The following is a 25,828-nucleotide window of genomic DNA, read 5'->3' as shown; positions in this document are numbered from 1 at the left end:
CTTAGAGCCTCTCTAGTCTAGTAAATATGTCCAAAATCAAAGTAGGAATTGCAGGACTCTTAAAAATGTATGTGGACTAGCACTTCTATATAGCTTCTTTGTTAAATCTCAGATTTATTTTTTTGTTTAATTCTAGTGAGTAATATGAACTCCTAACTCTTCTAAATATTTGTCAATTGATGGTCTATAAAAAAACAGGAACAATTCATGTCTAGGTCAGACCTTTAGATTTAGGCACAATAGCTTAGTTCTTTGTTGCTTGGACTTTTTCATGAAATAGATCTTGTAAATGCTACCAGAGAGATTCAAATATTTTCCCCTGAACTTTTGCAAATAGTTCTGTTACTAGTAAATCTTTGTTCTGCTACAGACAAAATTACAGAAAGTCCCTATTGAAACAACCTGTTGCTATTTGTGAGACTTAAATCTAGTAATGTAAATGATAAATGTGGGACTTGCCTTTTGTTTTTGTTGGGTATCTCTATTCACTTCCTTAAAATGTTTAGTAAAAATTACTGTACTTACAAATGTAATCAAGTGGGGTTTCAGCTTTTAAAACTCCAGTCCCGAGACTATACATATTGGAGTTTAGAAGCCTGATGGATCAGCAGTTATTTGATCATGCTACTATATAAATGTAAGTCCCAACTGGTGCTGGATGGAGACCGAGAATTCCATTTTGTGAAAATTTTTGAGGCCTTGAAATTTGTGCATTTTCTACAATGGCAGAAAACCTAGGCCTTTCAAAAGTGTTGTGAAATGGGATTTTAGTGAAATGTCATTTTCAGAGTGAATAGGTCAGATTTTCTATTTGGGTCTCTCTCCCTCGCATTCTCTGGAACTGACCAAAAAAGTCCATCCTAGACCTCAGGAATCTTTCCATTGAAAAAGTCATCTTAATCTGTATGTCTCCACAAAATGTTTCAGTTTCCAGGAAATTGCATTTCCCAACGAAAACCCACTTCATCTCAACAGCTCTAGTCCCAATGCACGTGTACCCAAACCTCACTGAAGTTGAGGGCGAGTTGTGGGTGCATAGTCAGCATCTTTGAATTTACATGCCTACCTCTAGGCAGCTAAGTTTGAAAATTTGGGCCTCATCATTGAGGGCCTGATCCTCATTTGCACTAAGGCCCCGCTTACAATTATTTAACAATACAAAGGAGCCTTCCATTTTTACACTGCCAGAGTGTTATAAAAGAGAATCGGCCCCAAGTATATACAAATTGTAAAAAGCTGCTCATTATTATTTTTTAAAACCCACAAAAATATTATATGCAAAGAAAGAGAGGCTGTTTCAAAATATGAACAGTACTATAAATATTAGTTATATAATCATCAAGGATTGTGTAGTCTAAATTTAGCTACTGTTTTATGAAGGATCATATGTAGATAGATATTAGTGCAGATAGATAGATATTAGTGCCATATTTGGGCCCAGTACTTATGTGAGTGCATGGTTCCGAGACAAGATGCCATTCCCATGCTACTTGTGTGCCCGTGCAGGGGCCGGACCCAATCACAAATTCTGGGTTCAGCTGAGCACAAGGACTACACAGTATTAGCACCATAGGCGGTGATAGCCATCCAAAAGTGAAAAAGGAGAAGTGGGAGGGAATGGCTCTGACTGCCAAAGCCTGCACTGACCATCAGAGCTATATCACCACATATATAGTGCAAGCTGCTGTAGCCACTTAAGAGATGGTGGAAGACTTGCACTCCCGGGAACTCTGTGAGCTGTTGAGGCTTCTTGAGGAAGAATGCTGCCTGGAGCTCCTACTTTGAAAATGGGGCTCTGCACTGCCTTCAGTGTTTAAAAGGCACAATGCCAGCAGGGCCGCCGAGAGCGGGTTCGGGCCCCAGAGAAAAAAAAATTGTCGGCCCCCCCAGCAAGGGCAGACCAGCTAAACACGGCTGACAAAGCCGGGGAAGCTGGGCCCCGGGCCCCCTTCCGGGTCCCGGTAATTTGTACCAGCTTCCCGCCCCTCTCGTCGGCCCTGAATGCCAGCCAAATAAAACACGAGTCTCCTAATGTGTACTGACACTTCAAGGAAAAATTAAGACTCAAAGAACTAGTCAGTGCAATACGCACATGCAGCTTCCATTGTCCTATGAGATAATGTATTTTCTAGATAGAGTTGTACAGTTTTTTAAAAGATTGATTCAGGGATCTGTTCATTTTTTTGATAAAAGTGTTCTGCAAAAGCCTTACAAGTTATTTAATCTCTTTAGTGGAGGACCCAGGACTAGTAGACAGTACTTAATCCTTCAGCCCATATAGCAAACTGTCAGGTACAACACCAGACAAATATAGAGCTTCTTGTTGTATCCTTGGAGTGAAAGTGTCAATGGAGGGACTAAAAGGCCCATTACTAATGTGGGAACACCCATTGTTCCCTTTAGAAGCCTATATTTAAGTTCACAAATGCACATTTTGAATACAGATCAGGTTAATTTCATGGTAGTTTTGCAGTTACATCCACTAACCCCTCCTTTTTAGTGGCTGACACTTATTGTCTGCTCATCAGGAATGCTTACCAGAATGAGGCTGGTCTGCTATTTAAAGTTATAAAGGCCTCAAAAAGGTTGGTCATCATATCTCTATTTGAAAAGCTGATAGTTGCTACTGTCACAAGCAAGCACTAAGTTCAGTATAACCAAGGAGAACAAGAGGAAAAACCTCTTTTTTCAATTTTTTTCCTTTCAATTTCCTGTTTGTTACAGGAACATACTGCTCTTGCAGCGCCTGGGGAAGGATAATGGCAGCAGCAAGCCTGCAGATGAAACTGAAAGCTAACAGGCAGCAAATGGGTACTAACCCACAGAGAAGGGAGCGGAAGTGGGCCAGATCATGTCATGATGGGGTTCTCATATTCTCCAAAAAGACTTGTCTAAAAATAAACAGGGGAGCAGAAAAACCCTTCTAATAAAAATATATATTGGGACACGCTATTTATTTGAAGGTTTCAGAGTAGCAGCCGTGTTAGTCTGTATCCGTGTTGTACTTGTGGCATCTTATTTGAAGTCTGGTGTGTCATAAAATTGAATTATTTTAAATAAGACAATGGGGGGGGGAGGAGAAGCAAATTGGCAACGTCCCTTTCAACTACCAAAGGCAGAGAGTCCTCCAAACCAATAGAGGAAGAAGTGTCTAGCGGGCAGGAAGCCAGGGGTTTGAGGTGTTTTTTACATTTCATTTATTAATATGTACTCAAGCTTCTTTAACCACAACCATCCAGGGGGGAGAGCATATGCCAGCCTTGAGCTAAAAAATTCAGTGTGTGGCTGTTGATGAGCTGATCACACTTTAAAGTGCCTGATGAATTAGGCATAAAGATCCGCATGAAGTGGAGAGTTCATTAGCATGAGCTCTCTCACCTCTGTAGATCAATACATCTACCATACACTCAAGGGGAAAAAAGGTTTCCATGGACCTGCCAACATCTCGCCAAATAGGCTGTGCTGCTGAAGAGCTGAGATCTGCTTTTTCTGTGGCCTTTTGCAGTGTAGCAGGCCGTGGATCCTTACAGATGAATTCAGCCGTCAGTATTTAACCCTATTTTTATAATCTAATGAGGTAAATCTACACTGAGGCTGAAAGGAATTGTTTATAATTAAAAGTTTGGTTGTTATGGGTTCAAAAATATTTAATGAAAATGTACTTAACCCTCTTTGGTCTGGAAACCTCACAGATCAGGATTTTGTATGTGATTTGCTGTATTTCCTATTTCACCTGGCCCGAATAAGAACAGTTTGGGGGCTTGATTCACCCTTGTTGGCAGATGGGTGCAAAGTACACTTCTTGCATCAATACCAGTGAGCCCTGGGGGAAATCAGCCCCGGAAACTCCACCAGCAAATGGCAGTTTTTCAAACTGCTGCCTTCCCTACTAGTGGAGGCAACTCAGGAGATGTTTGGACTTGGTGCATCCCTTAGGAACCATGATCACACACCCCTCTCCTTTCAGTAACACTTACTTTTAAGCTGTGCTGATTGGCTTCAAGTTCCCACCTGAACAGGGAGTGCAAAGACCTTGTGCTGCTGCAATCCCACTCCAGGAAGATAACACCATAGGGACTCTGTGCCCTAGGATAACAGAGCTTAATTCAGCTTTATTTTCCCTTTATTTTCCACTTCCACTTCAATGTCAGTCTGGAAACATTAATTGCACCTAAGCAAATACAAAGCTAAAAGTTACCCAAATGTTTTAAAACCCCAGATGTTTGGTTCAAGTTTAGACTGAAGGTCTGTGTCAGACCTTATAGCCAGGTTGGTTCGCCAATCCCGTGTTATATCATCATCGGATTCTGGCAGGGTGTTAAATATACAGGGCCTGCAACAGATGTCCTGACAGTGTAAATCAGGACTACCTCCAATGAAGGGCGGGCATAAATGAATTTATGAGAGAAGGATCAGTCTCAGAGTCCATTAGCTTATATCTGGAAATAAGCAGCTTTTCATTGTGCTATAAACACCTGGCTTTTAGAAAACTGGACAGTAAAGGAGAGAAAATTCCAAATTGAAAACACTCAAAAGGATATGTGAAATTATATGAACTATCAGAGCACATCAGCAACATATGAGAGAACTCTCAAAACAGAATACCCTGGTTACATGTGCCAAATCAGTGCTAAAATGATATAGGAAAAGGACAGACATCAAGGGCCTGGTACATCCCTGGCATATCTTCAGTGGAGTTATGCTAGCTCGGATCAATTTGGTCTCCAAATCAAATCCTCATTAAGATGATCCATTTGGATACCCTCTGAATCTGATTAGGCACATTTGTACAATTTGTATTTTTATGCTACACTCTTCCACCTCATAATATTTGGTGCTTGTCTCTCCCACTAGCTTCAAATATCAGTTGTCATTCATTGAATTGTGTAGGCCACTTTTAATCTACATTGATTTATGTTGGTTCTGTCAGGAGGAGGGATTGTTATCTGGTGGGTAGAGAAATGGACTGAGAGTTAAGACTCCTAGATTCTGTTCCCACCCTTCTGTGATGTATTGTGTACAAGCAGTCAGAAGACAGTGACTTTGGCAAATAATGTAGATTCTTCTTTGTTACACTGGTGTAAATGAGAAGTAACTCCATTGAAATCAATGGTGTAATGCAACATACCTGATATTAGTAATTAAACTTCTGATCCTAAATTCACCCATCTGTAAAATGTTTATAATTATATGATAGTGAGTCCTATATTTAGAATGCAGAACATTTTCCATTATAGAGGTTCTTGCAATCTTGTTCTGGAGCTCATCTACACAGCCCCTCAGTTCAGACTACGAGGAGTGGATTACACCCTGCACTAGTGTGCTGCACTGTAACTCCCTCATGTGGATGCTGCAGGTGCAAACTAAAAACTACCTACTTCACGTTAACATAGTCCTTTTAAAAAAGGCTTACGTTAAAATGAACTATGTACTTTTAGCTCACACCTGCAGCATCCACATGGGGGAGTTACAGCACAGCACACTAATGCATGCTGTAATTTATACCCCCGTAGCCCAAACTTAGAGATTGTCTAGATATAGCCTTTGTCTCCTAAGTACCTAAATCACTTTTGAAAATGGGATTTAGGCTACTAAGTCACTGAGGTGCTTTTGAAAATTTTACACTGAGTGTCTAATTCCCATTAATTTTCAAGGGAGTTGGGAACTTAAATACCCTTTGTGCCACTGAAAATCTTCCCCTTTGGTTTTAGTGTAAACTTAAAACACAAATGCAGTATATAAACTCCCTGCTCTGTGGGTGTTTTTTGTCACTATGACAGAGTTTATATATACTGTATTAGATTCATGTTTCCAAGAACTGTGGCCAGTTAGAGCGTCCCAAGTTATTTCATGTTGTTTACATTTGGATAGTTTTGTTCTTAGATTTATTTCAGAGCTGTTCTCTGGAGTGTAGAACATGGTTGGCTTTTTTCCCCCAATGTGAATTCAAGGCCCTGGATAGAAAAACATGAACCTTGAGATGTTCAAAGTTATTTTACAGATTAGGATTCCCAATTTCCATTCTTTTTTGGAGGGGGACATCCAAATTGCTAAGAAGCCTTTGAAAATCTCAGTCAAACAGTAAATTCCTCTGTTTATCTTCATAGCAGGTACAGTGAGGGAGCCATGCAAGCCTACCCACCTTGCCCTGCCAGTGTGCCTCATCTCTGATCTGGTGAGATCATGTCTAGAGGGTAGTAGACCTTTCTCTGTGCCCATGAAATCCTTTGTGCATCTGCTGAAACTACCCTCAAAAGTACTGAAAAGTGCCAACTCTAGAGTCAGTTTTTGTGATCTGGGCATTCATGATTTCTCAGTGAACAGACAGTGGTAACTTTGCTCACTACCAGAGCTGGGTATGAACCAGAGATCTAGTGGCTCCATTCCTTCCAGTGTCAAGGGGCAGTGGGACACTCTGGGCTGCTGTTATTGTATTTAGTAGTACTTTGTTGCTGCAAAAAGAAGAAAGTGGGAAGATGTAACAGAGTTCAGAAAGCAAGCTAAGAGATGATAGTTTCTTAGGTGAGACCAACTGAACTCTGATAAAAGTCAGGATGGTGATTTCCATTGGGAAGGTTTCTCAGGTCCACGACTGGGTGGGGAGAGACAGACCAGGTCCCAGAACAGCCTAGTGGTTAAGGCATTCATCTGGCAAATTCAGGTTCGAGTTATTGCTCTACCTGATTTGGAGCAGGGATTTGAAGCCGGGTCTCCCATATCCCAAGCCAGTGCCCTGACCACCAAAATGGAACATTTCTGAATTTTGCAGAGCAGGGGCTAGAAACTGGGTTTCCCCCACCCCCAGCTAGTGCTCTAAATAGCAGCAGTTGGCTTATCTGCTGTGTTGGATGCACACGTGCGCGCTCTCTCTCTCTCCGATTTTTGCAAAAAATGTTGAGAGGTCGCAGTTTTATTTTATTCCTCATTGGAACAAAACCAATATCTTATTGGTGAGTATGATAGGCCTCTGACGGGAAGAATGCTCTCTCAGCACTGGATTCATGCCTCAGTGGCAGAATTGACACAATATGGAATTCTCAGTGGAGGGAAAATTGTACGCAATTCCTCACATCCTTGTTTTGATTTATTTTTAATTGGCTAGCAGACAAGACAGAAAGTGCCAAATTTTTACAGAAATGATCATATCACCAACATTTCAAAGGTACGTGGATAAGAAAAGAGAGCTTTAAAAGCAGTTGGTGGAATGCAATTCCCAGGAACATTTCCAAAATGACAGCTACTGGTCATTCACTACATTGTAAACCTGCCTTTGCAAAAAACAACAAAAGTTCCTAAAAGCCATTTGCGTGTCCTAATGGAGGTGTGGGGGGGAGTCTTAAAATTGCACGAGTCTGTGCTCAGATGTGTATTTGTATAAGGAATAGAGCTTTAATTGCTTTAACGAGAAATTCCCTAGCACCCTTCTAGGCCTAAGCGATTGCAAGGTGGTAGCTATGAGCTTGTGCGGTAGGGGTATGTCTGCAACGACATTCTTAAAGTGATAGCAATTTGTGTTGTCATGAGAGCAATCTGTCACACAATGGCCATGTTCAACCAGTCCAGTTCATACAATGTCTCATAATATGTAGATGATATACAGGACCCCTCCTACACTTGAGAAAATGAATAGGGGTACAACCATAAATGTTTTTTGGTATCTTTTACAACATTCTGTGTTTGAAAAATGAGATACGGAATAAGGAACTTTGTGATTATGGAATTGTGGAAGAAAAATAAAACAGCAAATTAAATCTCTGAGTCTTTCTTTTTTATTGTACCTAATACTAGTCAGAGAAAGTGAGATATTTTTATTAAACTAAAGTAAAACAGCATTCATATATAATTCTCAGCTTAATACACTGATTTCAAAGAGCCACAAAGAGTATCTAAGTATTATTTTTGAGTTATCTCATAAAGCACGGTGTTAGTAGAGAGGTTTCTATCTGTATCTGTGTCTTAACAAGAGTAGCAGCCTGGTATGATACGTGATAACTTATTGATGCTGTCAAAATATACTCAGCAGGCATGCCTTTCTAGCAAAATTCACAACACAATATTTTTCCCTGCAATTTGTCCACTATTTTGTTTTTCTGCACTTACTTAAGACTGAAGAAGGGCAGTATTCTACTGTTATGGCCAACTACGCTACCCTGTTCAACAGTGATGCTGCAGTGCTGTGAGCAATTACTGTATTGCTGGTGTATTGTTTTTTTATAAGGGTATTTCTTATAGTTCAGCTCTGTTGCCCACAGCTCTTGAGATACGAGCCTGGACCAAACTTAATTAGAACCAGCATGGAATGACCAAATTACCACATTCTGATCTCTGTGGCACTGGGATCTGTGATCATTCTCTTCACTTTGATGGTCTTACATCAGGTGTAACTGGGATCAGAGAGTGGCCCTGTACTACTGACAGAAGTCATTAACATTTTGGCTGCTCTAGAATTCCTGGATTCTACAATACTAACAAAAGTTGCCAGAGGTCTGGGAGTGAGGACAATACTGACACTTCTTCGGCTGCTGATGAGAAAGTCAATGTCACTAGAGAACGGTTCAACAAAACCAAAGACACAACTTTGTGATTGCAGAGCCATTGGCCATTATCTTTGAAAACTCATGGTGATCGGGGCAGGTCCCAGATGACTGGAAAAGGGCTAATGTAGTGCCCATCTTTAAAAAACAGAAGGAGGAGGATCCAGGGAATTACAGGCCAGTCAGTCTCACCTCAGTCCCTGGAAAAATCATGGAGCAGGTCCTCAAGGAATCAATTCTGAAGCCCTTAGAAGAGAGGAAAGTGATCAGGAACAGTCAGCATGGATTCACCAAGGGCAAGTTATGCCTGACTAACCTGATTGCCTTCTATGATGAGATAACTGGCTCTGTGGATGAGGGGAAAGCAGTGGACGTGTTATTCCTTGACTTTAGCAAAGCTTTTGATATGGTCTCCCACAGTGTTCTTGCCGGCAAGTTAAAGAAGTAGGGGCTGGATGAATGGACTATAAGGTGGATAGAAAACTGGCTAGATCATTGGGCTCAACGGGTAGTGATCAATGGCTTTATGTCTAGTTGGCAGCCAGTATCATGCAGAGTGCCCCAAGGGTCAGTCCTGGGGCCAATTTTGTTCAATATCTTCATTAATGATCTGGAGGATCGTGTGGACTGCACCCTCAGCAAGTTTGCAGATGACACTAAACTGGGAGAAGTGGTAGATATGCTGGAGGGTAGTGATAGGATACAGAGTGACCTAGATAAATGAGAGGATTGGGCCAAAAGAAATCTGATGAGGTTCAACAAGAACAAGTGCAGAGTCCTGCACTTAGGACGGACGAATCCCATGCACTACTACAGATTAGGGACTGAATGGCTAGCAGCAGTTCTGCAGAAAAGGACCTAGGGGTTACAGTGGATGAGAAGGTGGATATGAGTCAACAGTGTGCCATTGTTGCCAAGAAGGCTAACGGCATTTTAGGCTGTATAAGTAGGGGCATTGCCAGCAGATCAAGGGACGTGATCATTCCCCTCTATTTGACATTGGTGAGGCCTCATCTGGAGTACTGTGTCCAGTTTTGAGTCCCACACTACAAGAAGGATGTGGAAAAATTGGAAAGAGTCCCGCAGAGGGCAACAAAAATGATTAGGGGGCTGGAGCACATGACTTATGAGAAGAGGCTGAGGGAACTGGGATTGTTTAATCTGCAGAAGAGAAGAATGAGGAGGGATTTGATAGCTGCTTTCAACTACGTGAAAGGGGGTTCCAAAGAGGATCTAGGCTGTTCTCAGTAGTACCAGATGACAGAACAAGGAGTAATGGTCTCAAGTTGCAGAGAGGCGGGGATTAGGTTGGATATTAGGAAAAACTTTTTCACTAGGAGGGTGGTGAAGCACTGGAATGGGTTACCTGGGGAGGTGGTGAAATCTCCTTCCTTAGAGTTTTTTAAGGTCAGGCTTGACAAAGCCCTGGCTGGGATGTTTAAGTTGGGGATTGGTCCTGCTTTGAGCAGGGGGTTGGACTAGATGACCTCCTGAGGTCCCTTCAAACCCTGATATTCTATGACTCTATGAACTTGAATTTTGCTAACTAGGCGGCCCAAGTTACCTGCCTAGCTACCCAAATTTGAATAGTGTTACTCAGTGCCACTCAGATTTGGCCTAGCCACCCCTCCGTGATGCCAGCAGGAAAAGCTTCCACTGTTATGCCACCCAGCTCCGGTGAAGGACCAAGGGGTGCAAAACACACTTCTTGAAATGTACACAATGTCATTACTTAAGCTCAGCCCGAGGCAAACAAGGTATATAGCACAATGGTTGGTACTCCCCAACATCTTCCCTCATTGAAAAAACTGTTAAGGACAAGAGCTCCTGTAAGAAACCAAAAAGATTAAAGACAGCTGCCAATCTCACATTCAGTTCTTACAACCCTCTCTCTTAGGGTTTCTTTCAGAGCCATGACCTCTACCAGGGGAGGGATGAGGGCTCTGGCTGGGGATGTGGGCTCTGGGGTGGGGCCGGGGATGAGGGGTTTGGAGTGTGGGAGGGGGCTCAGGGCTGGGGCAGAGGGTTGGGGTGCAGCAAGGTGAGGGCTCTGGCTGGGGGTGTGGGCTCTGGGGTGGGCAGGGCTGGGGATAAAGAGTTTGGGGTACAGGCAGGATGCCCTGGGGCTGGGATGAGAAAGGAGAACTCCACAGTCCCGCCAGTCCTCTCCCCACCAGCAGCAGCGAGCTCCGGGGGAGGGGCCCCCCTCTCCCTGCCAGCAGCACACTCACCCTGCACCATGACTGCATGTGCTCCTAGGGGCCGGGCCCCTCTCAGGTCCAGGAAGCCCCTTCGCTTCCCCTGTGCTGGGTGCTGGGGAGGGCGGGGGGGGGGGGGCTGCCATCACATGTGTACCACTCCTTTTTGTAGCCGGCAGCCGCCAGGGAGGGAGTGCAGCACGGTGTGGCAGGGCAGCCGCCCAGGGCACAGGCAGGGACGCTCTAGGGTAGGCGCATGGGGCAGCAGGTGGGACTGTGGGAGAGACCCAGCCCCAAACATTGGTAGAGCTGGGCCCCCATGCCCTGAATTTGCTGGAGCATGGGCACCACGGGCCCATATAACTCACCTCCCCTGATCTCTACTGCTATCCTATTTTTAAGGCATTTACTGGTCTAGCACTGCATCCGTACTTCTGATCTGAGGGTATATCTACATTTTAGCTGGGATGTGCGATTCCCAGCTTGCATAGATGTCCCGGCATTAGCTCTGCTGGAGCTAGCACATGAAAAATAGCTGTGTGGCTGGGGTAGCACAGTGGTGGCTCTGGCTAGCTGCCAGAGTGCAAACCCACCTGGACATCCAAAGTACATACTCAGGTGCTAGCCTAAGCTGCCACTCTTCCACAATGCTATTTTTAGTGTGCTAGCGTGAGCACAGCTAGTGTGGGTACATCGTGAGCTGGGAATCATACCTCCCAGCTTAGATGTAGACATAGTTGAAGCCATAGCCCCTGTTCCTAAATTCACCCATCTGTAAAATGTTTATAATTATATGATAGTGAGTTCTACATTTAGAACATTTTCCATTATAGAGGTTCTTGCAATCTTGTTCTGGAGCTCATCTACACAGCCCCTGCACTATACCCTGCACTAGTGTGCTGCACTGTAATTCCCTCGTGTGGATGCTGCAGGCACAAACTAAAAACTACCTACTTCATGTTAACATAGTCCTTCTTTTTAAAGGCATATTTTGCAAGGGAGAAAGGACCCTTCATAGCAACTGCTAGTGTGCCTCATGGAGAAACGAGAGACATGTATTCATTGACATGCGCTGGATATTGAAGTAGTTTTAGGTCGCAGTACTGTTATTTCTAATGTTTATAGATATATAACCAGAGAGAGAGGTTAAGTGACTTGGCCAATGTGGTTAAGTGACTTTGTCACACAATGTGCCAGTGGCAGAGTAGGAAATAGAGCCCAACTCACCTAACTCTCCGTTCTGAGCACTCACCACTAGACCAGTTGCTGTGCTGTTGCTTTACTTTTGAACTCCCGATGTGGTGCTTTGAAGGACCATGTTCCTGCTAACATTTTAAACAGACAATTGTTTAAGTATCAGAGGGGTAGCCGTGTTAGTCTGGATCTGTAAAAGCAGCAAAGAGTCCTGTGGCACCTTACAGACTAACAGATGTATTGGAGCATGAGCTTTCGTGGGTGAATACGTGCATCCAACGAAGTGGGTATTCACCCATGAAAGCTCATGCTCCAATATGTTTGTTAGTCTATAAGGTGCCACAGAACTCTTTGCCGCTTTTACAATTGTCTAAGTGTTCTTGACTCTGTATGGCTAGGAGAATCATTATGGTACATTCTTTTATATTCTTCTGTCTGCCATTATTTTCATCTCACCAGGATTCTCATTTCCAATTTACCCTGGATTCAAAGTTGGATGCGCAGCTGACAGGTTCTCACACATACCAGTAGCATATTATTCCACCTGCAGTCACGTTAGTTTTCAATTCAATGTTATGTCATTATTAAGGCCTGTCAACTTCCCTGCACGATTCTAAGGAGGCAAGTCCCAGGAACATTCTTGATCATTGGTTGAGTGATTCTCCGGAACTGCTTTGAGATTTGCACAAGCTGGTCTCCTTGTGCCAACAGTAAAACACTCTGCAAAGGCGTTTGCTGTCACAGCTTTTAATGCCTCCCCTTCTCAAAAATAAGCTCTTTTCTGATTCTTTACCCATATCTGCCAAAGAGACAAGCTCTTTGAAATGAAATGGGGGTGGGGGGGAATGATTTGTTTTCTCTGGCTTTTTGTGGTGAGCTTAGCCCTTGCTTTGTTTGCTTGTAATCTGATGCTTTGGCATGAAGGCTGAGTGTGCATCCAAGAAGTATATTGCGGGACTTCTTAGTGGCATATCAAAGAGAGTATCGTTTGGGCCGTCCATTAGTAAGCAGCCAAGTAATTAATAATACCACACGTGGAAGCAAATGAATGTTTTGCTTGTTGAAAGAGAATGAGAAAGTCAGACAAAGGCCTGGGATCCGTGTCCTTGCCCTCAGTAGCAGCAGAAATAATGTTATGAATAGCATTTAACTTGAATTTGTAGCAAACTGCTGCTTTTATCATAAACAATTGCCAGATGGTATACATTATCTTTCTTTTTTCTCCTTTCACAAAAGCAGCATTAATTGCAGAGCAGCCCAGGGCTCCACTCAGCTCATCAGTGTGATAACACTTCATGACCCTGATTAGCCGTCAGTCTACTCAATTAAAAAGATCATTTAGACATTCACCCAATCATTTGCCTATCGAGCCACCTGGGCCTCAACCAGGGGCTCCATTTTTAACATTCTCCTGCCCTCTCTCATCTCGCCTAGCTTTTTTACATATCTCCAAAAGACGTAATTGAATTAAATAAAGCGTCTCAGGGGCAGCTGCAACATCTGCTGTTTGTGGTATGTCAAGCCTTCAGCATTAAAAACAGTTACATATGCTCCAAATTAGCAGGTCGCAGAGATGAAACAGTCGATGATAGTGTTTTTGTGCCAGCGTGCGAAGCAGCTCACAGCTGTGTGCAATTTACAATTAAAGGCTTTATCAGAGCTCAATTGTACTAGTGAATCAAGTGGAGAGAGGTCAGTTAGTGAATTAGACCAATTAGAGCTTGTACAGTTAAATTATCTGTCTTATTACCTACTGATAAACAGCCTTGTCATATCTTCACTCAGATGATGAAGCTGGAAGTGTTTTATAAGTGATTTGGTATTTTTTGGTGTAAGGGAACTCATCAGCTCAGCAAATTTAAGGTTTAAGGCAACAAGCAGATAATAGATGACTTTTTTTCTTAAAACCCAGAGGAAAAACTTGCAGTTAGAACAGTTTAAGCAAAACTGGCTGTGATCATGAGTTAAGATTGCAAATGTTGGCTGAATTTCAGGAGGTATTTTTCTGCTCAGTAAAGTATAAAGTCATAAAGTTAACTGGGGGGAAATGTTATGCTTCTGATTCCTAAGTCTTTTTTAATTATTGTGAATTGCCCAGTGCACATTTCTCTCTCTCTCTTTCTCTCACTCTCTCTCTCTCTTTGTGAAGAGGGGGAGGAGGAAATGGGAGTAAGGGAACGGGAAGAATCTAATGAAATCAGTTCCTGATTTCATACTGTAAAGCAATGCAGAAACTGTGGGCAAGTTTAGGTAAATTAGAAAAGCCTTTTTCAACAGGGAGATGGGGAAAGATTTATGCTGTCATGATGGTTGAGTTTAATTTTAAGTATCTTACAGCTACGTGCCTTTGACTGAAGGGGAGGTTAAACTGAACAGAGGTGAGCAACTAAAGTCTGTAGTTTAGTCTTATGCTGTGCAGACTGCTTCTGTTTTCAGGTTAGGTAGCAATATGGATAGCTGGTTATCACAAGATTTAGTCATGTGGTCATTTATTATATAGCTAGCATGGTAGATGTATCTGAAGTGTGAGTTCTGCAACCCAGGTAGTTCAGGTCCCAAGCAGATCTTATTAAGCATCATGTCTGAAAAAATGAAATGAAGAAGGCCATGATTCTAGGCTTCCACCTACTAGTTCCTTTGCAGCAATTAATAGCGCTGGTTATTTTTCTTTCCAATTCAGTGTTGATGACTTGCATTTTTCTATTTTAAGCATCTCTAATCAGCATGGAAGTGACCATCATAGAAAGAGCAATTTTAACATTTCACTATTTACCTTATGTGTTTTAAACCCATTGGCAAGCTTCAACAAAGATGGTTTTGAACAGTTGAAGAGGAACTTTTGAACTTCATGGAGGTGGGGGGAAAAAGCAAGATAATATTTGTGGTGTGTGAATCAATGTGTTTTGTCTGCATTCTTGTCTTTTCAGTAATAATGGGAGTTCAAGGCATGGAAGGGAGACCAGAACACAGACTTGGATCCTACATTCCTTGCACATTTCAGAATAACTGATGAACAATCAAGCCCCTAGTCTCTCTCCTAAAACTCAGCTAGTTCTGAATAGGTAACAATATTTTTCTTCTCTCTCTCTCCTCCCAGCTTCTGATATTCAGAAGTGCTGATTTATTTAATCGTATTTTTGGCACTAATCAATAGTCTTATTCTTTTTCAAGTTGCAAGTTCCCTGCAGACCCAGTTATGTTTATATTAATTTTTCTCTTGGTGTTAGTAATATATATGAAAAGAAGGATAGTTCAGTAGCTGGGGCACTATCCTTCCTGCTCTGCCACAGGCTCCCTGTGTGGGGCAAGTCACTTAGAGTGGGATTCACAAAGGTACTTAGGCACCAAACTCTTATTGAAATCAGTGGGAGCTAGGCACTGAAATATCTTTGTGAATTTTCAAAAGAATCGGTATAACTTAGGAATCTAAGTCCCTTTGGTTTTCAGTTCGACTTTTCAAAGTAGGAATTAGGCTCCTAAGTCACATAGGTGCTTTTGTGACTTTTACTTCTAGTCTCTCTGAACCTCTGTATCAAATGGGGAAAACACATTAAAGATGGCCAAGTGCTCAGACACCATGATCATGGGGCCATAGAATCAGGTAGACATTTTTACAAAGGCAACATTAAAAATAAGTCAAACTTTGTAAGTAGCATGTAAGAAGAAGGAGCCACAATCCAGGCACCAGCACTGGTGTATGACCATCTGATTGCTGAAAGAGGAGGAGACATGAGGGTATTGTATCACCCGTCAGACTGTTTAACCTTCATTTGGCAAACCAGGCTTTTCACGGCATAACAATAATGAAGCCAACCATGGACTTGAAAATGCAATTAGAAAGGACACTGTCAGGCTAAGGATCTTTTAACTTTTGGTCCTTCCCTCTGTTACTAATAGCAGCCTAAATTATTAAAACTGAAAGAATTTTGAAACTATAATTTATTTTCCTCCGTTTACTTTTTGTACTTCATTCAGTTTGGGTAATGGAACTACACAGCTCTGTTTAGTTAGTTTCACTGAGGGTTCACAGACAAATGAGAGCAGCAGCAACCACATATAATACCTCTGTATGTAAGAATATGTAGCCATAATTGGTTATTGTACTTAACTGTTAAAAAAGATAGCTAGAGCCCCAGTGTTGAAAATTTTAAAATACTGCCTGCAAACATTTCCATTAACATTAGGTTTTGTACAACTTCCCCCCTCCCTATTTTAAATATCATTGCAGTTTAAATGGTTACTTATTTCTTGATGGGAGAGACCCTTGCAGAAAACAATTTCAGCCCCATCTTTGTGCACCTATGCAGGCCAGACACAATTTTGCTGAAAGCGTGTGTTACAGAGAAGAGACTGTTTAATGCCCTGATGGTCTTGCAAAGTTTAAGAATGTGTTTAAAGTTAAGCATGAGAATAAATCTTTGCAGGATTTGAGCCTAATACTGCCCCACAGCATTTGTCAAATAGAGTTAAATGAACCATCCAGGAAGTGTTGCTCTTATGCTTACAATAATAATCTCTGGTTTTTCAGATGCTGTGCTCCCATCCTAAATCTCTGATCAGTCGTTAGGCACAACTCCTATTGAGGTCATATGTGTGGTACTTAATTAAAAATTTGTAATAAAATACAATAAGTTATTCAAGCAATTTGGTTCTGATATGTGTATTTTTTGGCACAGTAAGGTTTGGATTTCAGATCTATTTTCTTCCACCACACTATGCCAAAGACATATCTTCATTAAACCTAGCTTAGAACGACTATTTTCTCTTGTTCTAAGCTCTGGACATTCTTACTTTTCTCCCAGTGTACATCTCTTACATTTTATACAGTAATTTTGAGCTGTCTAAGGTGCTGTAACTTAGAACAAATTCTCTTCCTCCTATCTAGCTCCCTGTTGCTCCTTTACTCATCCCAAACAACTGTTCTTTTCCCTCCTTTGTCTCTAGGATAGTCCTTCTAATTTGTAAGGGGGGGTTCCTAATCTATGGAACCATTAGCCTCTCAGAAATCTTTTTTTCTAGGCTTAGCTTGTCAGTGACGCTCATAGATTTTATTTAAGGTCAATGTAAATCCGGGGAATTTTTTAAAAAAAGTTTATAGAATTCTAAGAGGAATCAACCCATATTAATTCAGACATGGCCAGAAAGTCCCTACTGGGTCAAGAAGAGGATGATTCTATATGAAGTGGAGGTAGAGGAGACAATTTGGCCCCAGATTGTTTTAAAATATTGTAGCAATATTGTGTCTGCATTGTAATGCACTTGCCTACTGATTGTTTTACATTAATGATTCTTTCTTATTTTTGGTTACTATAGCACATGGAATAGACTGTAATACAGTTTACTTGGAAGTGTTTTCGGAGGGGAAAACAGTGGAAAATATTTTATAGTTCATAGGCTAACTTGATTCCTAGTGTAACTCCAGTGACTTTGGTGGAGTTAACTGAGGGATGAAATGGCCCCATATGATTGCAAAGTGGTTTGAAAATGAAAAGCAATCTATATATTACAAGCAGAAGTGGTGATGTTACTCTCAGTCTCTGATACTAACTCCAGCTAACGCTCTTGGAAAAGTGATACCTCAACTAGCCAGTTATTGAAAGAAACAAACAGAAAACCTCATGTCACAAAGTACAAATTGAATCTAAAGAGGATCTTTTGACTCAGAACACACCTTTGAGATCCACAGACTCCTGGATTACAATGTATCAATTACTTATACCTTGGAAAAGTCATCTCCATTTTATATCATTTGAAGCATTTAATCTTATGGCGAAATGGTTTGGAATTTCACTGTAGATTTTTCCTAATTTAATTTGCTTTAGAAGAAAATTTCTCTCTCTCTTTAGATAAATTCAGTTGTTTCTTTTGTAGGCGCAGCACCAGAGCTTCATATTGCTCATGAAAGATTAATCCTTGATCCATTATTATTTTCACTTTGTGTTAATAATGCATTAGATGTGCTTATTGCATAGCTGTGGATGTATAGATGGGCACACTTTGGTTAGACCAGTCAGAAGGGTTGCTGAGATCACCCTTACTCCAAACACATTCTAATGCTTATTGGTTTAATGTTTTAAGAAAAATGACTCAGTGCATGAAGGAGTTTTATTCAAGATGTACTTACAAATGTGTTGCCTTAGTGGAGCTTATACTTTGGATATTGATTGAACCACTCTTCCCTGGTGTACAGATGATTAATTCACTATTAACTCCTGAGATATGACTAAACCAAAGAATACATTTTAGCAAGTGGCACTATTTCCTCCAAAGTGCAAATAGAAGCCCCATATTTGAGTCAACCTCTTAAAACCCTGTGTGAGATTTGCTTACCTGTGCACGCTGTCAGGAAGTTTTTCCTGATGTTTAGAATATATTTTTCTTCTCTTAATTTAATTCCAGTGCTCCCAGTGACACCCCTTGTGCTGCACCCAATTACTTTCCGCGTATGGTGTCTATACCCTGGTTGTATTTGCAGATGGCTGTCGTGTTCCCCAAACACTCAGCACTTCGCCAAGCTATCATCCAAACCATGCGCTCAATTGTGGCATTGCCATAGGCCCTGAGGAATGGGCAATAGACAGCTGTGCTTGTTCAGGAGCCAGCCCAGAATCAGACTGTGATGCTGAGAGTCAGAGTCTGATTCCTGGTTCCCCCAACCCCACTCCTTGCTCTGGGCGGCAGGGGAAAAGAGCAAGAAGTGAGCCCTATGGCTGGCATAGAGTGCTCTCCCCCTGCACAGAAGTTCAGCTGTACTGGCTGGTATGTTGGAGGAGGGAGGCTAATGCTCTGCCCCGCCCTCTTGCCTTCCCACCTGCAAAGGAGGGTGAGTAACAACCCTGTGGAGACTTCTCTCCCTTCTTCCTTTACCTTGAGCTACTACCTAGGAGCTTGTGTGAACGTGGCCTGGGAGTTATAATCTCACCATGAATTTGTTAATTGTTCCTCTTAATTCCTTCAACCCCTTAATCATTTCAGTTTCTCTCCTCTAAACTGCCTTCAGCTTCTGTTAAGAGGTATCCAGGTTTGCAGCACTCCATGCATGCTCTCACCAGAAAGGTGAGGCAGAGGTGGGGCTGTAATCTCACTGCTTCTATGATCCCTCTATGTCAGTCCCAAAACTGCACTGGCTTTTGTTTGTGCCTGATGCTATTGAAAATGTGGATTTAATTTGCTATCCATTATCACCCTAGAGCTCTTTTGCCATTACAGATTTCTCCCTTGGACTGATAAACTGTGTTTGACAGTTTTCCTCTAGATGTAGTAGTGTGGATTTTTTTAAGAGACACATATAGTGAGTAACTTTGCTCACACGAATTTGCCCAATGCCTCCAATATAATAACTCAGGTGATTAGAATTACCCATCTGTAAATTTTTGTGGGATCAAGCTTTTAATTTCTAATCTCTCTCTGAACCCCTTGGTATTATTTCTCTGCCATTACTGTTCTTGGTAACTACCGCCGCCCCCGCCCCCCCCCCCACACACACCAGTTTATTATCTGTGAATTTCATAAACATGCTGTTAGTTCCCTCTTCCAGGCCAGATGTAAATGAGCCTGGTCCTATCACTGATTCTTGTGGCATCTCACAAGTCATGAACACACCAAACTCTAGGCAGGTGTCTGTCTCAGTCATGCCTTTTCTTAGGGACTCCTCTGGGTAGGGTTACCAGATAGCAACTTTGAAAAAACGGGACAGGGGTGGGGGATAATAGGCGCCTATATAAGAAAAAGTCCCAAAAAATGGGACTGTCCCTTTAAAAATGGAACATCTGGTCACCCTACCTCTGGGATAAGGTGTGCTAAGGCTGCAGGATTGCTTTTAAGGGGCGCTGAAAAACTGGCATACCCTCTCTCATTCACTACATAAGTAATAATCAAGATGGAACTGACATTAGCGCTGGGAAGAGTTTTTCCTTTGTATTTTAACGTTACTGAACTAAGGGTAGCAGAACAAATCTAATATCACTAGTTAAGATGCCAAAATTAAAACCAACCTCTTTTCATACATTGCTTACTACTGTCTTCTGAGTGACCTTGGATAAGTCACATCCCGCCTCTGTGCCTCAGTTTTCCCATCTCTAAAGTGGGGATGATGATACTGACCTCCTTTATAAAGCACTTTGAGCTCTACTGACTAAAAGTGCTATACAAAAGCTGTGTATTATTATTATCTAATTCTTTGGAAAGTTGCTGGAATTAATAGCTTGGAAGCTACAGCTCATTACCTGACTGGATGGCTAGAAGTCCCATTCTCTCTACAGAATATTTGTTATCCAGGAATTTAAAATGAAGTGTGTACTAGTTGTGGTAATAATTTGGACAGTATTTGTTGCCACCAGTCAGAATTCTTTTAAAATGTCAGATGTACAGTTAGGCTAGCAATTCAGAACAACTAACTTAGCCGATGAAACACCATCTTTTTTCTGTTTGTGAATTGACTACAGAGGGACTGTGATTGTCTTTCTTTTTTTTTTATTCACTATATTTTTCCAAATATTTTCTGCAAATAATTCTCAATCTGCAGATTATTTGAAAGCAGTTCATTATGAATTTTCAGTATTCAGCTTGCTCTATTTCGTGATAGGATGAGTTCAGATTTTAGAATCCGGTTTCTAGGACAGATACTTACCATTATGAATTTGAATTTAATTTTCATGAATATTCTGCAATATTTGCAAAAATATCAATTTTAAGTGAACATTCCTAACTATAAACGCATAGGCTGGAAAAGAGGTAAAAAGAGAGTCAAAGTGAGCCCTTTAAAAATGTTTGTAAGCATATGTGCAGAATAAATTTTGCAGTATTCATCCAACTTTACCCAAATTTCTCAACAATGGACTAGGCTGAGAGCGTGGGCCCTGATTCAGAAAAGCATTCCAATACAAAAAAAAAGGGGCTTAAAACACATGCTTAACTCCATCCCTATTAAAGTAAGTACTGTATGTGTTTTCCTGAATAGAAGTGAACTCAAGTAAGTGGTTTTCTAGATCAGGGCCATAGACAGTTGGAATAAGAGTTTCCTCACCTGATATACAGTAATACTTGGACAGTATTTTCTTTGACCAAAACTGATTTGTAAGTTTGAAACAGCTTAGTAAAATAAACTATGCGTTAAAATGCAAGAACATGAGTACCCATATTTATTTGGAAAACCACAGTTCCTTTAGTTGCAGAATACCTGAAGGTTGATTTATCTTTCTTTTCTATTGCTGACTTTAACTGAAGACATTGGGAATGTTTCTTTAATTTTGGTTTACTACAAAGAAGACAACTATCTTGTTGGATTTTCTTTTTAAAAAACTGCTGTTAATTTGAGTTGTATAGCAATAGTATTCTCGTATTTTATTTGACCATGGAATTGGGTACTACACTGTACGTGATGGGTCTGCACTTTGATTCAATCCAGGGAAAGGAATAAGAGTTTTTTCATTGTTGATTATTGTCTAAATGTGGAGGCTAACACAAAGCCTAATAGGTTGAGGGAAAACAAAAGCAAAGATGTAGTTTCATGGTTCTCTGCTTCAAGGAAGCTGGAGCTATAACATTTTGAGCCTGGTAACCTCAGACATTTGTCTGGTGGGAGTTCAGCCAGGGGTGTCTATCTAATCCTTTTTGTACTTACAAGATTAGTAGGGTCAGGCTGGATGAGTACTTTGATAGCAGAGAAGAGCACTAGAGAAAATCAAGGTGTGGCAGGAAATCATGTTGGTGGTTCAGCGAGTTGGATTCTCTCCTTTGAGTCAGTATTGAAATAATGCCCTCAGCACAGTGTTAGGGTTCCCGTGCCACTGTTTTAGGTGTGATCTTTTGATGAGACACAGAATCAATGTCCTAAAAACTTATAGACCATTGAAGATAGTATACCACTTTCTGCAAGTATAGCAGTGTGGACAGTGGTGGATGACTTCTGTGGGGTTCATTTGCAATAAACAAACTCCTGCAATTTTGTCTGAGGGCTCAGATTCTACATAGTCAAAGCCTCTAAAAACTCCCTCTTCTATAGTTTCACCCATGGCATTCTCTAACAAGGCCTGTAGTTGGGGGAAGTAACCTTTACTCAGGCATTTCAAGAAGACACTTTCCTTTCTAGTGCGGCTGCTGGAAGAGATGAGGGAGTCTATCAATGTATTGTTTCTTCACCCTCCAACCTCATGGCTGGAGAGGGTAGGGCTGGCCCATGAACTGCAGAGCTGGCAAGGAATGCAAAGCTCCCGTTATTTTGCCTGTGCTTAGGTGAGGTAGTGCAAAAATTCTGGAGGGGGCTGCATGTTTGCAACAATGAATGTGGGAGCTCCAGGGAAAGATTCACCATGGCAGAAGTACACAGGGGGAGGGATAAAAGAGGAAGGAGAGCTGCAGCCATGGCCCCTGCTTAGCTTATAAGCAGCATAGGGCAAGGGGAGGGGATTGATGATTACTCATTTCTTTATTCGGAAGGGAGGGGATTGATGATTACTCATTTTTGTCTTTGGCTCCTCTTTTGCTATGGCAATTTCTGGTTTTCTGGCCGTATTTTAATGATTAGTCCAAATTGCTCACAGTGAGAGAGAGAGAGTAGATTTAAAAGAGTATATAGAATTTTGATGCTATTGTTGGCTCGCTTGCTGATTTTAAGACCTAACCCCCTGTGCAATGGAGTAGTCTGCCCCCCTTAAGGGTAGTGGTGCCTAGAGGTCAGCCCACCCCCACCACATTGTATAGCCATTTTTAAGATTTTGGTAGGTCTGATATATACAAGGACATAGGAGATATTGGTAGAGAGGAAGTAGTCTTGGGAATAAATACAGTTTGGGAGGAGATCTCATTATCGTTCCTTTAAGGATCCAGTATTGGAAACCTTACAGAGTAGGTTCTCCCAGCCAGTTGTCTCAACCAAGATATCTGAGAGACATCAGCACAAAACTGCCTGCTGAATCCTCTGAGTCTGAGGGCTGACGGGGGAAAGGAGCTAGCTGAAGGAGAAGGCCCTGCAGTTGTCTGGGGACTTCTGCCTTCAGGAGAGGGACTCCCTATATCACAAGGCAGCTCTAGGATTGATGGGGAGAGTGACTGTTTAAAATACAGCTCCAGGAAGGGGGTCTGGGGAGCCTCCTGACCACGAGCAAGAAAAACCTATCAGGACCAGAGGGGACATGAACTAAGGAAGTTCATTACACGCTGAAAAAAGCATTACTATACAGACCCCTCCCCCCCACACACTCACACACATGTGAAAGTCATGGGTGGGAGATGTGTTCTGAACTACTCGGATTTGGGTAACTGACTGGGAGAGTCAGAGTGGGTGCTGTGAGCAGCATGCTTCCAGGACCAAAAGGCAGCGCTCTGAAGGTGGTCGTAACACACTGGTAAGGGAGAGGAATGCCCCACAAGCAACCCAAGAGTTTTTGTGCCTAAGGCTCAGTAAAGAGCAGAAAAAAAGAGGGCAGGAGTAAAACACGTGGCCTTTATTTTAATTGGAAAGAATGGTCACCCCATGCAGACTTCAACCCCAACCAACTGTATTCAGAATAGGTTAACTACAGAGTGGAGTTGCATCCTCTAAACTATGATTCCTTTTTCCTTCCAGGTATTGTAGCTTGGCAAAACATTTTGGATGGGTGAGCACCTCGGCAGCCATGAAGTCAAGGTAAAGTTCATCTCCCCACCCTATCAGAAGACCTGCAAAAGGCTTGTGGGCCACTTAAATCCCATTTAACTTCTCTAAATAGTCTTAATTGGGACTAAATTGGTGCATAAGTCTTGTGCTGGCTCTCTGCACGGGGTGAATGTCACCAACCACGAACCAACTGAGACATCTTTTGAAACAGTAAGATCAATTCCATACATAGCTCGGAATAATTGCTTAGTCTGTTTGTCCCTGTACAGAGCACCTCAGTGTTAAGTATAAAATAAACCAAGGCTATGATTGCTGGCAAATCAATTAAATCAAAGGATTTGTAATCTAAACCTTAATTAGCTTAACCAGCTAATAATTTAACTTTAGCATGTATTTCTTTGGAACTAATGAATCGAAGTATTATTGGCTTTGTTTTTTCCAAAGTTTCTGGATACATTACATTGTTTAAATAAAGAAGAGTAAATCTTATATTTGTTAACAGGCTGACTAGCTAGCTTTACTTTTCTGATCACATTTTATACTTTGGTTGGATTACAACATTCTCATTATTGAGCCTGTCCCATCATTTCCCTGTCTCTGAGATAAATATGTCTCGTCAACTAATCCTTCATTTCATTTTTTGGTTGGGTCACTTTAGCTCAGAGTACTGGGGATGTGTACAAGAGAAGCAATCAAAGTCAGCATTTGTCAAGGTCAGTGTTGGCCAATTGCAACCACATAGTTAACACACATCTCCTATGCTAATTATAGAGGGGATTATTGTAATCTCAGATACCACTTTGTGGAAACTCTTGGGACATGCTGATTTTAGGCCACTGAGCCCAGCTTCCTATGAAGATGGGTGGGCATCTCAGTGCTCTGGGTCCCACTTTAGAGTATGGCTGCAACAGTAGATGTAGCTGCCACCCTAGGAAAAGCAGCATCCAACCTGAGAAAGAGAAATAACAGATGGGATAGCAGTTGACAAGTCACTTCCCATAGGATTCTATGTTTGCAGGTTGAGACTAGCTACTGTCTTGTCTTAATGCCACACCTCTGCTTACAGTCAGGTCCTGGAAAAGTAGGAGCAGATGACCCTCTAGCAGGGAAAGAAGGGACTCTTTAAAAGGGAGATGATCTTTTCAAAGGGGATGATGGAAGTGAAGGCCATCTCCTACACTGTTGTTTTTGTCCTTGCATGCCCTTTGGGGAATGCTGCCTTGAATTCCTTGGCTCGGTTCAGCAAAGTGTTCCACCATCTTGTCAACTTTAAGCAGGTTCTTAAGTCCTATTGAATGGGACTTCAGTAGGACTTCGGTATTGCCTAAAATAAAATGATGTTCTCAAGTAGGGATGGACTGCTGAATCAGGGCTCTTCTGTGTAGTATATCTTTAAGACCTCTGCCCCTCTTTTCAAGAAAACCCTTCTTTATCCTGTTCTAAATATATTCAGCCAAACTTGGGACTGAGGCTTTGATTCAGCAAAGCACTTACGTTGATGCTTAAATCTCTCTGAAATCAGCAAATCATTCAAGTCAAGTGGTCGCTCCTCTAGCTAAAGAGATCACACCAGGCAGTGTTTTATGGGTTAAATCCGAGATTTAAAAATCATTGCATTGATGCACTTAGAGCCAATGCAATAGGCAGAGCATAGAGGTGATGTGATCAGATGATTTAGGCAACCAGTCTTAGAGATATGACTGAAAATGCTGAAGTGAATGCAGAGCATTTACAGGAAAGTTGGCATGAAGAACATTGCAATAATAAAGCCTGCTTGTGATGAATGCCTGGATGAAGGTCATAGCACTGTCCTGGGTAGCAGAACACCTCATCAGGGCAATAATTCTAAGGTGGTTTTCAGAAAAAGATGACCTAGTGGTTGTAGAGATGTGTTGAGTAAAAAGAAATCTTATGCTTCTGGACACCACCAAGATGCTTTATAGATTTTTCCTGGCATAACATTTACTCCTATCAAAAGGCAAATATGGGAAGCTCTTCTTATTTATTCACTTAGCCGCCAAGCAGCCTTTTCAGCAGTTAGTCACAGCCAAGTTGTATGCATGTAAGACTTTTCAAATTTTTCCAGCATCATTGACATAATGCTCCTATGCTGACTTTGTGTCCACTAGAAATTTGGTTGATCCTACCACCATTACTGATGTGAGTAGTGTCATTTACTTCAGCAAGGCTTCTCATGTAAGTAAGGATTACTCAGGAGAGTAAAAGGTGAAGGATCAGTCCCAGATTATGACTATGTGGATAACAGCTGAATGCAAAAACAAACAAACAAACAAAAAAAACAACAA

At 41.6% G+C, this 25,828-nt stretch overlaps 1 long non-coding RNA gene across 2 annotated transcripts in view; it reads left to right on the top strand.

Annotated features, from left to right (window-relative positions):
* Nucleotides 1–25,828, top strand: part of LOC123365038 — a 205,904-nt gene that overhangs the window by 165,359 nt on the left and 14,717 nt on the right. The window contains exons 1-4 of one of the 2 annotated variants that reach the window (XR_006577403.1): nt 13,704–13,923; nt 14,264–14,304; nt 14,854–14,988; nt 23,493–23,552. This is a non-coding gene — a long non-coding RNA (uncharacterized LOC123365038). Of the gene's footprint in view, nt 1–13,703; nt 13,924–14,263; nt 14,305–14,853; nt 14,989–23,492; nt 23,553–25,828 lie in introns of those variants that run through there. The other variant, XR_006577402.1, reaches the window with a different exon arrangement.

The sequence above is a fragment of the Mauremys mutica genome, chromosome 2 (assembly GCF_020497125.1).
Source record: "Mauremys mutica isolate MM-2020 ecotype Southern chromosome 2, ASM2049712v1, whole genome shotgun sequence".
In the NCBI taxonomy this organism is placed as follows: Eukaryota; Metazoa; Chordata; order Testudines; family Geoemydidae; genus Mauremys; species Mauremys mutica.
The sequence above is the reverse complement of the archived record's forward strand: the minus strand, read 5'-3'. Positions and strand labels throughout refer to the sequence as shown.